We start from the raw sequence: 10,069 nt of genomic DNA, 5'->3' as shown, positions 1-10,069 counted from the left end.
ATCGTGCGGACCATGGTCGCCTGCGGGGTAGAGCAAAATGATATTTTAGAACCAAGAAAAAATTTGGCATGACTTTCCCTAAAAATAGGACCAAAAAGAATGCATAGTGCCAAAATTCTCGCCAAAACGGAAATGAATCAACATTCCGGCAAAATATTGGCAACTATCGCATTTCAAATACCGGTACCTGCAAACACAAACATATATGCAACACCACAAACATATGCAACACCACAAACATACATAGATCTAGCTAGGCCACAAAAAGTGCATGTGCACGTTGTTGGAGCGAGCTAGGGAGAAAAAAAGTAGTCTACAACATGAAGATAGCTTTCCCCTTACTTACCTATAAAAAAAGGTAATTTCACCACTTAATTTTGGTGAATCTATGGTGCAAATGAGGTGAGGAGGAGGAGGCAGACAACAAGCTTGGAGAAGGAGGTGGAGGGAATGAAGTGGGGAAAGTGAGTGTGTAGGTGTGGCTGTCCAAAATATCTAGCTGGTCCCAGGTTACTAATGATGCACCATACACCCATGCGCCATTAGTAACCCAACATACTAATGGCGCACCTGCTGGCCGTGCGCCAGAATTGCTGTTTTTTGCCTATTTCAGAGTTTCGTAGAAAAGGAATATCAAACGGAGTCCAAACGGAATGAAACCTTCGGGAATGTGATTTTCGAAACGAACGTGATCCAGAGGACTTGGACCCTACGTCAAGACATCAACCAGGAGGCCACGAGGTAGGGGGCACGCCTACCCCCCCCCCCCCCCCCAGGTGCGCCCTCCACCCTCGTGGGCCCCCTATTGCTCCACCGACATACTCCGTCCTCCTATATATACCTACGTACCCCCAAACCACTAGATACGGAGCCAAAACCCTAATTCCACTGCCGTAAATTTCTGTATCCATGAGATCCCATATTGGGGCCTTTTCCAGAGCTCCGCCGGAGGAGGCATCGATCACGGAGGGCTTCTACATCAACACCATAGCCCTTCCGATGAAGAGTGAGTAGTTTACCTCAGACCTTCGGGTCCATAGTTATTAGCCAGATGGCTTGTTCTCTCTTTTTGAATCTCAATACAAAGTTGTCCCCCTCTCTTGTGGAGATCTATTCGATGTAATCTTCTTTTGCGGTGTGTTTGTTGAGACCGATGAATTCTGGGTTTATGATAAAGTTTATCTATGAACAATATTTGAATCTTCTCTGAATTCTTTTATGTATGATTGGTTATCTTAGAATGTGTCTTCAAATTATGAGTTTGGTTTGGCCTACTAGATTGATCTTTCTTGCAATGGGAGAAGTTCTTAGCTTTGGGTTCAATCTTGTGATGTCCTTTCCCAATGACAGTAGGGGCAGCAAAGGCACATATTATATTGTTGCCATCGAGGATAACAAGATGGGGTTTATATCATATTGCATGAGTTTATCCCTCTACATCATGTCATCTTACTTAAAGCATTACTCTGTTCTCTTGAACTTAATACTCTAGATGCATGCTGGATAGCGGTCGATGTGTGGAGTAATAGTAGTAGATGCAGACAGGAGTCGGTATACTTGACTTGGACGTGATGCCTATATACATGATCATACCTAGATATTCTCATAACTATTCTCAATTCTGTCAATTGCTCAACAGTAATTTGTTTACCCGCCGTGAATACTTATGCTCTTGAGAGAAGCCACTAGTGAAACCTATGGCCCCCGGGTCTATTTTCCATCATATTAATCTTCCAACACTTAGTTATTTTTATTTCCTTTTATTTTACTCTGCATCTTTATCATAAAAAATACCAAAATATTATCTTATCATATCTATCATATCTATCAGATCTCACTCTCGTAAGTGACCGTGTAGGGATTGACAACCCCTTATCGCGTTGGTTGCGAGGATTTATTTGGTTGTGTAGTTGCGAGGGACTCGTGCGTGGCCTCCTACTGGATTGATACCTTGGTTCTCAAAACTGAGGGAAATACTTATCCTACTTTGCTGCATCACCCTTTCCTCTTCAAGGGAAAACCAACGCAGTGCTCAAGTGGTAGCAGGCGTCACTCTACGTGGGGGCAATGGACCACGCCATGACCACATATGAGGCGGACGGGCCATCTGTAGCCCAGATGGCGACGCCGGAGACTTCCGTCCGGGTTACTCGACGGTCACCGTTTCCGGCGGTGACACCGATCAAGTCTTCCCCGAACCCTCCTTCGATGTCATCCACGGCGGTGACGGCGACCTCTTCTCCCAGAAACGCGACTCCGGCATCGGGAAGCCGACGTCGTTCTAGAACTCTTGAACGATCTCCGCGTCGGTTTTCTTACTCCGGCGCTTCACCTCTTTCCATTCCCCTTCCCCGCACTGACTCCTTCCTCTAGCACCTCAAGGGCTAGCTGGAGTCCCACCGCCGGCACATAATCTTCATCTGAGGGCCCGACCTCCAACCCCAGGCAGGAGTACCTGGATCCAGTGGAGCCCAACACCGGTGAAGTCACCGATCCGGTAGCGTTAGGTCGGGGCGCCAGAGTTAGTCGCCGTCCCCGCATCTCTAGTTGAGCAAGTATCTCAACTGGATCTCTCCCAAGCAATTGTCCATATCTACTTGTTTCTGCTTTTTCTCTCATGATACATTGGATTCATTGAAGACATATATCAGTTTGACTATCACAAAATATGGTAGGGCAAGATGAATCTCCACAAAGCTCAGCGTATAAACCTCTCAAGCAGATATGGACCAAACAGTTGAATAGATGCAAGCATATATCACTACTATGTTAAGAATAGGTCACCTTTAACCAAGTTACAATGGAACCAAGATCACGGGCCAAAAGAACATAATCTAAACCATAACTCTCCCGCTTTCCATTTTATTCCTTGAATTGACATTTGAGAACACCAAATGGATTTCAAGAAGGCACCCACAGGTAAATCAAAGGGTAATCTTTCACATTCTGTCAAAGAAGAAATAAAAAAATAGAAAATCTATAGACTGACGCCAAATATTCCATAAAAAACCGTATTTTGACATGATTCATGGAGAGATGATAAATTTGACATTCACTTATTCAAAAATGGGGCATTGGTCTGAACTTGATACTAAGTTAGCCCTCTGATAATTTATTCAACACAAGGTCATGCAAAATATCTTGAACTGAAAACACCATGAACAAGCACCTTAGATGATTCAATGTTACCAAGATTCTGCAAGAACTTCTTATGCATAACTCTTAGTTAAATTATCGTATCAGGGAAATGCATACTCACCTAAACGAACCTGCCAAAGACCAACCTCCTCTTCGAAAAAAGAATCTCTAGTCATTTCCCTTTTTTAGAAAAGGAGGATGTACCCCCGACCTCTTCATATGGACAATGCATCCAGCCATATTATTAATTATTCACAAAGACCATACAAGATGATACATCAATAAGCCAGAAGCTACCATCTTGGCAACGTTGTTGCTACTCCTAACCCCTTGATGAAGGCATGCCGAATATGTTTGGGCCTAATACCAAACAGACATCGCACCAAAGCCTAACATCTAAAGCCGGGTGTCCCATCCAAGCCACTACCTGGATTGAGTCCCACACCGGTCTGGCACACTCCCGGTGAGCACCGCACGCTGCAAGGGCCGTCACCTCCATCTTCTCTTGGTCCATCCTCAGAGCAGATCTGATGCACCGACCTTGTCAGGCCTCTCTGCCAAGGTTGTCAGAATCGCGATTTTGAATCGGATTGGAGCTCCGATGGTAAGATCGAAAATCGTAGAATCTTCACTATCAGGATCCTAGAAACGTAGATTCTATGAACTAAAATCGTAGAATCATAGGGGTTAGTTTGGATTGTAAAGTCGTAGAATCATATAAAAAAATCGAGATTCTGACAACCTTGCTCTCTGCCGTCACTGCCACCATGACGCCAGACATCTTCCTCCTATTGCGTGAGTCCATCTCCAACGCACCCATCGTCGAACCTCCGCGGCGCCATGCCACCGGGATCCGCCGTCGGCCTTGCGGTAGATGTAACACCGCTCCTCCAGTAGTCCCCTCCAACCAGCACTTGCTCCAATACGATGCCCCCAGGAGGGAAAACAACACCAAAGGTGCCGTCATTGTCCGATCCGGGAGGCCCAGATCTAGGGTTTCCCCCGGAGCATCCCGAGCATGATGACGCAAACTGCAACGACGATGCCTCAACAAGGAAACGACATCGGAGACGCCGCCGTCGTCCGCCATCACCGAAGTTGGTGCGATTTTCATCGGTAGCCGCGCCACCAAGCCGTGCACCTCCCTTCCCTAAACAATATATATATATGTTGCCTTTAAGCTACAATAGATCTTTTTCACTTGAAGTTAACTATGGGCAAGCCTGGATCGTATCCAAACAGATGCACATCATGCAGTCAATGCCATTTTCTTGATTGGGCATGTGTTGGCTCAAATCCAAACCGACCGTCAAAAACATCATCCCGGGGTATTGTTCTACAATTCCTAACGTACATATGGCTTTGGTACGTCAAAACAGCAGCAATAATACCCCACCACATTAGTATGCACTAATTGTTTCCACACCAACAGAATATTTTGTGCTTACCCGAGATATCAGATGACCACAACCGAACCATTATCATCCAAGCCAAAATGGAAGTCCTCGCCCTCGGTGTTCAAAATTTTTTGCAAGACAAATTATGATACATCATCAGGTGTCCCTGCAAACAGAAAACGATCATGATCAATACGGTACAATACATGGCTCCAAAATTCAGAACCAGCAAATTTGATTCAAGCAAAAAAGAACAAGGGCCGGCGTGTGCTATGTAAAACAAGTGATTTGGGAAACTGCCCAACACCCTAAACGGGGTGTGGCTATCTAATTATATAGATGTACCAAGGGGGAGAATACAAGGTTACAATGTTTATACAGAGGCTACGTATATACACAGTCTAACACCCTCTCTCAATCTTAACTATGGCCTGAAGTACAAAGCAAGTTAAGATTGCGCCTACAACCTACAAACTGTGGTTGTGGAAGAGGCTTTGTGAAGATGCCAGCAAGTTGATCCTTAGATGAGATGAACTTGATACAAAGTAGCTTCTGTGCAACACGTTCCCGAACAAAATGATAGTCAACCTCAAAGTGCTTCGTCCGAGCATGAAACACCGGATTAGATGGAAGATATGTAGCACCGATGTTGTCACACCACAGAACTGGAGGACGAGCTGGAGAGACTCTCAACTCTCTCAATAGAGACTATACCCATACGATCTCAGCAGTCGCATCAGCAACTGCTTTGTACTCAGCTTTGGTACTACTGCGAGACACTGTTGCTTTCTTGCGAGCATTCCAGGAGATAAGTTAGAACCCAGGAATACCGCATAACCCCCCGTGGATCGCCTGTCATCAGGACTACCAGACGGTGTAGGCTGAAGAAGCAAACCATAGGAGGCAGTAACACAGATATAACGCAAAATACGCTTCACAGCTGACCAATGAGATGTCCTGGGTGCATGAAGAAACTGGCACACACGGTTGACTGCATAAGAGATATCAGGCTTGGTAATAGTAAGGTATTGTAGTCCACCAATGAGACTGCGATACTCAGTAGCATCATCAGGTGAGAGAGAATCTCCATCAAGAGCAGACAACCGATCGGTAGCAGACATCAGAGTGATAACATGTTTGCATTTCAGCATTCCAGCATGACGCAACAAGTCCAATGAGTACTTCTTCTGTGTAACAGTCAACCCAGCAGAAGAACGTGACACCTCCAAGCCAATGAAAAAAATGCAAATCACCTAGATCCTTGACAACAAAGTCACCACTGAGTGCAGTCACAAGACGATCAGCAGCAACATCGGAGGAACTGATGAGAATGATATCATCAACATAAACCAGGAGATACATCGTAACCTCAGAACTCTGAAGAAGGAACAACAACGTGTCTGCAGCGGAGGGAGTAAACCCAAGAGCCCGAAGAACAGAGCCAAGGAGAGCATGCCATGCACGAGGAGCCTGTTTGAGTCCATACAACGCCTTAACCAGACGCCAGAGATGATGAGGACGTGCAGGATCAACAAAACCAGGGGGCTGACGCATATAAACCTCCTCCTCCAGAATTCCATGTAGGAAAGCGTTCTGCAGATCAAGCTGACGAAGGAACCATCCGCGAGTAATAACAAGAGACAGCAGCAAGCAAATGGTAGTAGGCTTTATGACTGGGTTGAACGTGTCTTCATAATCAAGACCATACCTCTGTTTGGAGCCCTTGGCAACGAGTCGTGCCTTGTAGCGTTCTATAGAACCATCAGCATGTCTCTTGACTTTAAAACCCCACTTGGAATCAATGACGTTGACGCCAGACACTGGAGGAGCAAGTTGCCAAGTGTCATTTTTTTGTAGAGCCTGAAACTCCTGTTCCATGGTAGCACGCCAGTGAGGAATACTCAGCGCAGCCTGGAAGTGATGAGGTTCTGCAGTGGGATCAGCAGCAGTATGAGCCATGCACGCAGCGAGCCATGCCACAGTCCCATCCGTGCGTTCCTTCGGACGAAAGATGCCGGATTGACTCCATGTGCGAGGACGAAGGGGGACATCAGGCTGTGCTGGCGATACCGATGCAATAGGTGACAGCGGTGAGGCTGCTGCATCTGACGAGCTCGCACCAGAGCTCCCTGCCAACGGCGATCCAGGCGAAGCCAGCCACTGGAGGCTGAGGCGGGGCTAGCCTGATCCAGCTCAGGGCCGGGCGAAGCAACAGCCGGCCTAGGCGAAGAAACCGCCAGGTCGGGCGAGGCCAGCACCGGCCAGGTGAAGCAGCAGCCCTGGGTGAGACGGCAGCCGTCGGGCCGGGCGAGGCCAGTAGCAGGCCGGGCAAGGCCAGCACCTGTGGGCCGGGCAAGGCCAGCGTCGGGCCGGACAAGACCGGCGCCCGCGTGGCAGCCTCCACAGGCGGTGTAGAGGCGGGTTGGCGGGTGCCACCCGACATGCATGGCACATGCACATCCCTATCGTGAGCCGTATCCGTTGCCTGTTCATCAAGAAGCTCAAGGCGAGCGCCGCGTCCAATACCTGCAGCATGATTAGGAAGCAACGCAGGGGCATATGCAAGATCCACAAATTGATCAGGCAAAGGTATGGACATGTGCAACAGTGGCGGGGGAGTGGTAGAGTTTGTCTGAAGTGCACGAAAGGGGAACACGTTTTTATCAAACACAACGTCACGAGAGATGTAGGCACGATTTTTAGGAACATGAAGGCACTTGTACACTTTGTGAAGGGAACTATACCCGAGCAAAACACACTTCTTAGACCGAACTCTAGCTTACGCTTGTTGTATGGACGTAGGTGAGGCCAACACGCACACCCGAACACTTTGAGGAAAGTGTAGTCTGGAGTTTCTTTGAGCAAGAGTTCAAGCGGGGTTTGCATTTTCAGAAGTCATGAGAGAAGCCTATTTATGAGAAAACAGGCTGTGAAGAAAGCATCACTCCAAAACAGAAACGGAACGGATGCATGAGCTAGCAAGGTTAGGCCAGTTTCAACAAGATGAGATGCTTACGTTTGGCAGTTCCAGTCTGCTGATGTGTATGAGGACAAGACACACGATGCGAAATCTGAAGTTTGTTAAAAAAAGAGTTGAGGTTGTGATATTCACCCCCGAGTTAGATTGAACATGGATGATTTTCTGCTTAAGGAGACGCTCAATGTGTGCTTGAAACTGGATGAAAACATCGAACACATCAGACTTGCGCTTAATAAGATACAGCCAATTAAACCGACTATAAGCATCAATAAAACTGACATAGTAATTGTGACCACTAACAGACGTTTGGGCATGACCCCATACATCAGTAAACACAAGCTCAAGAGGATGTTTCACAACACGACTAGACTCTGAAAATGGACGTTGATGACTCTTGCCCTGCTGGCAGGCATCACAAATAGTTTCGGCAGTTTTATTGGACACAACTGGTAGTTCATGACGATGCAACACATGACGAACTATAGGAGCCGCAGGATGACCAAGGCGTGCATGCCAGTGCGTAAGCGACACACGAACACCACTAAACGCCTGTGGAGAAAACTGCATGGGAGGTGTGCGCAGTGCGTCAAGTGCATACAGGCCATGGCGAAGACGACCGCTAAGTAGAACGGCCCTCGTGTCCCGATCCTTGATAAAGAAACAAAAATGATGAAACTCAACAAGGACATTATTATCACGAGTAAGTTGAGGAATGGACAACAAACTACGCGAAGCAGAGGGAACTCGAAGGACATTGGAAATATGCAATTTACGAAAATTGTGTGTGAGGAGAGAAGCCTGACCAACATGGGAGATGCACATACCTGCTCCACTGGCGGTGTGCACCTGATCATGACCACGATATGGCTCCTGAGTAGACATCTTGCCCATCTCGCCGGTGAGGTGGTTGGTAGCTCCGGTCTCCATGTACCACGTGGGATCAATGGAATAGGACGGAGTGCGACCGTGCTCATGACTCGTCACCGCGACTGCGGCCTGCTTATCATTCCCTTTGCCATTGTTGTCCAGGCCCAGGAAGTCTTGCTTGTAGCGACGATGACAGCGGGAGGTAATGTGGCACTCAGTGCCACATAGCTGACAGGCCTGCTGAGCACCATAGCAAGGACATCAAGCAACCGGCCGGCTACCGCCAGTGATGAGGGCGCCGTTTTGCCACCGGATGATGACAACTTTGGAGGTTTACCGCGAGTTGCGGCATTGGCGGAGACGAAGCCGGGGGAGACATGATGCGCCTTCATGCGCTGCTCATGGCCGAGGAGTCGTGCATAAAGATCATGAGGTGGGAGTGGATCATCCCGTCCACGAACATTCTCCACGAGATTGTCATAATCATCATCGAGCCCGTTAAGCACGTAGGTGGTGAAATCCTGATCCTGCAGTGGCTGGCCAACGGAGGCCAATGTGTCCGCGAGAACGGTCATCTTGTTGATGTAGTCCGTGATGCTGAGGTCACCAAGCTTGGTCTCTCCTAGCTCGGTGCGTATGGAATGAGCACGCACCTGAGACTGAGAAGCGAAGCTAGTGTGAAGTGCTGCCCACGCCTCTCGGGACGAGGCGGCAAAGATGACCAGCGACGAAACGCTCAGAGTGAGTGAAGACTGGATGGCGGAGAGGATGGCCTGATCCTGGGCCACCCATGTGTGGTACGCCGGATGATGAGGGGGCGGACACGGGATGGATCCGTCAACATAGCCCTCCAAGTAGCGGCTCCGCAGAAGAGGCAACACCTGAGCGCGCCAGGACAAGTAGTTATCCGGCTTAAGCTTCACCGACAGCAGGTGTCGGTGGTGCATAAAGACCCATCGACAGAGCCATCTCGGCATGAGCAGCAGGCGCCGAGTATGGGGCGTCGAACCCGGGAGGACCAGCGGCGAAGGCGCCATAGTTCGGCGCAACATGAGCCCCATAGGGCAAGGCGGCCACGGCCCCGTGAGGCTGCTGATGTGGAGTCGCCACGGCCTCGTAGGACTGCTGCAGAGGAGCGACGGCGGACTCGGATGGCGGCTGCAGCGAAGTGGCCGTGCCCCCTGGGTAGGTTTGATGCGGCGAAGGGGCCGCGCCCCCATGTGATGCTGGATAGGGTTGATGCTGCAGCGCTGCATAGGGTTGTGGTGGCGGCACGAAGTAGGACGGCTGTGGTGGCGGCGGCCCGTAGGGACGCCGCGGGGGCGCCGCGTAGGGTTGGTGAAGAGGCGGCGCATCATACGACGCCACCTGCCACGAAGACGACGGTGGCGGCAGTGCACCATGGGCCATCGGGAAGGCGCCGTACGAGTTAGAAGTGGCGCCGTAGGGCGGCGGCGCTGTGATCTCGGTTGAGGCAGGGTCCCCCGAGGTGCCAGATCCGATCGAAGAACCTGGCGGCGGCAGTGCTCCATAGGCTGCCGCGAGAGGCCGAGAGGCGAGGAACGACGATGGAGGGGCGAGGACTGGCGCAACGGCGGCGGCGGCGGCGGAAGTCGGCGCGACGGCGGCCGCGGTGGGAGCAGCGGAAAACATCGTAACCTAAACTGATACTATGTAAAACAAGTGA

This window comes from Triticum urartu, chromosome 2A (assembly GCF_056163025.1).
Source record: "Triticum urartu cultivar PI428250 chromosome 2A, HENAU_Tu73, whole genome shotgun sequence".
Lineage (NCBI taxonomy): Eukaryota > Viridiplantae > Streptophyta > Magnoliopsida > Poales > Poaceae > Triticum > Triticum urartu.
Note: the sequence above shows the minus strand (reverse complement) of the source record.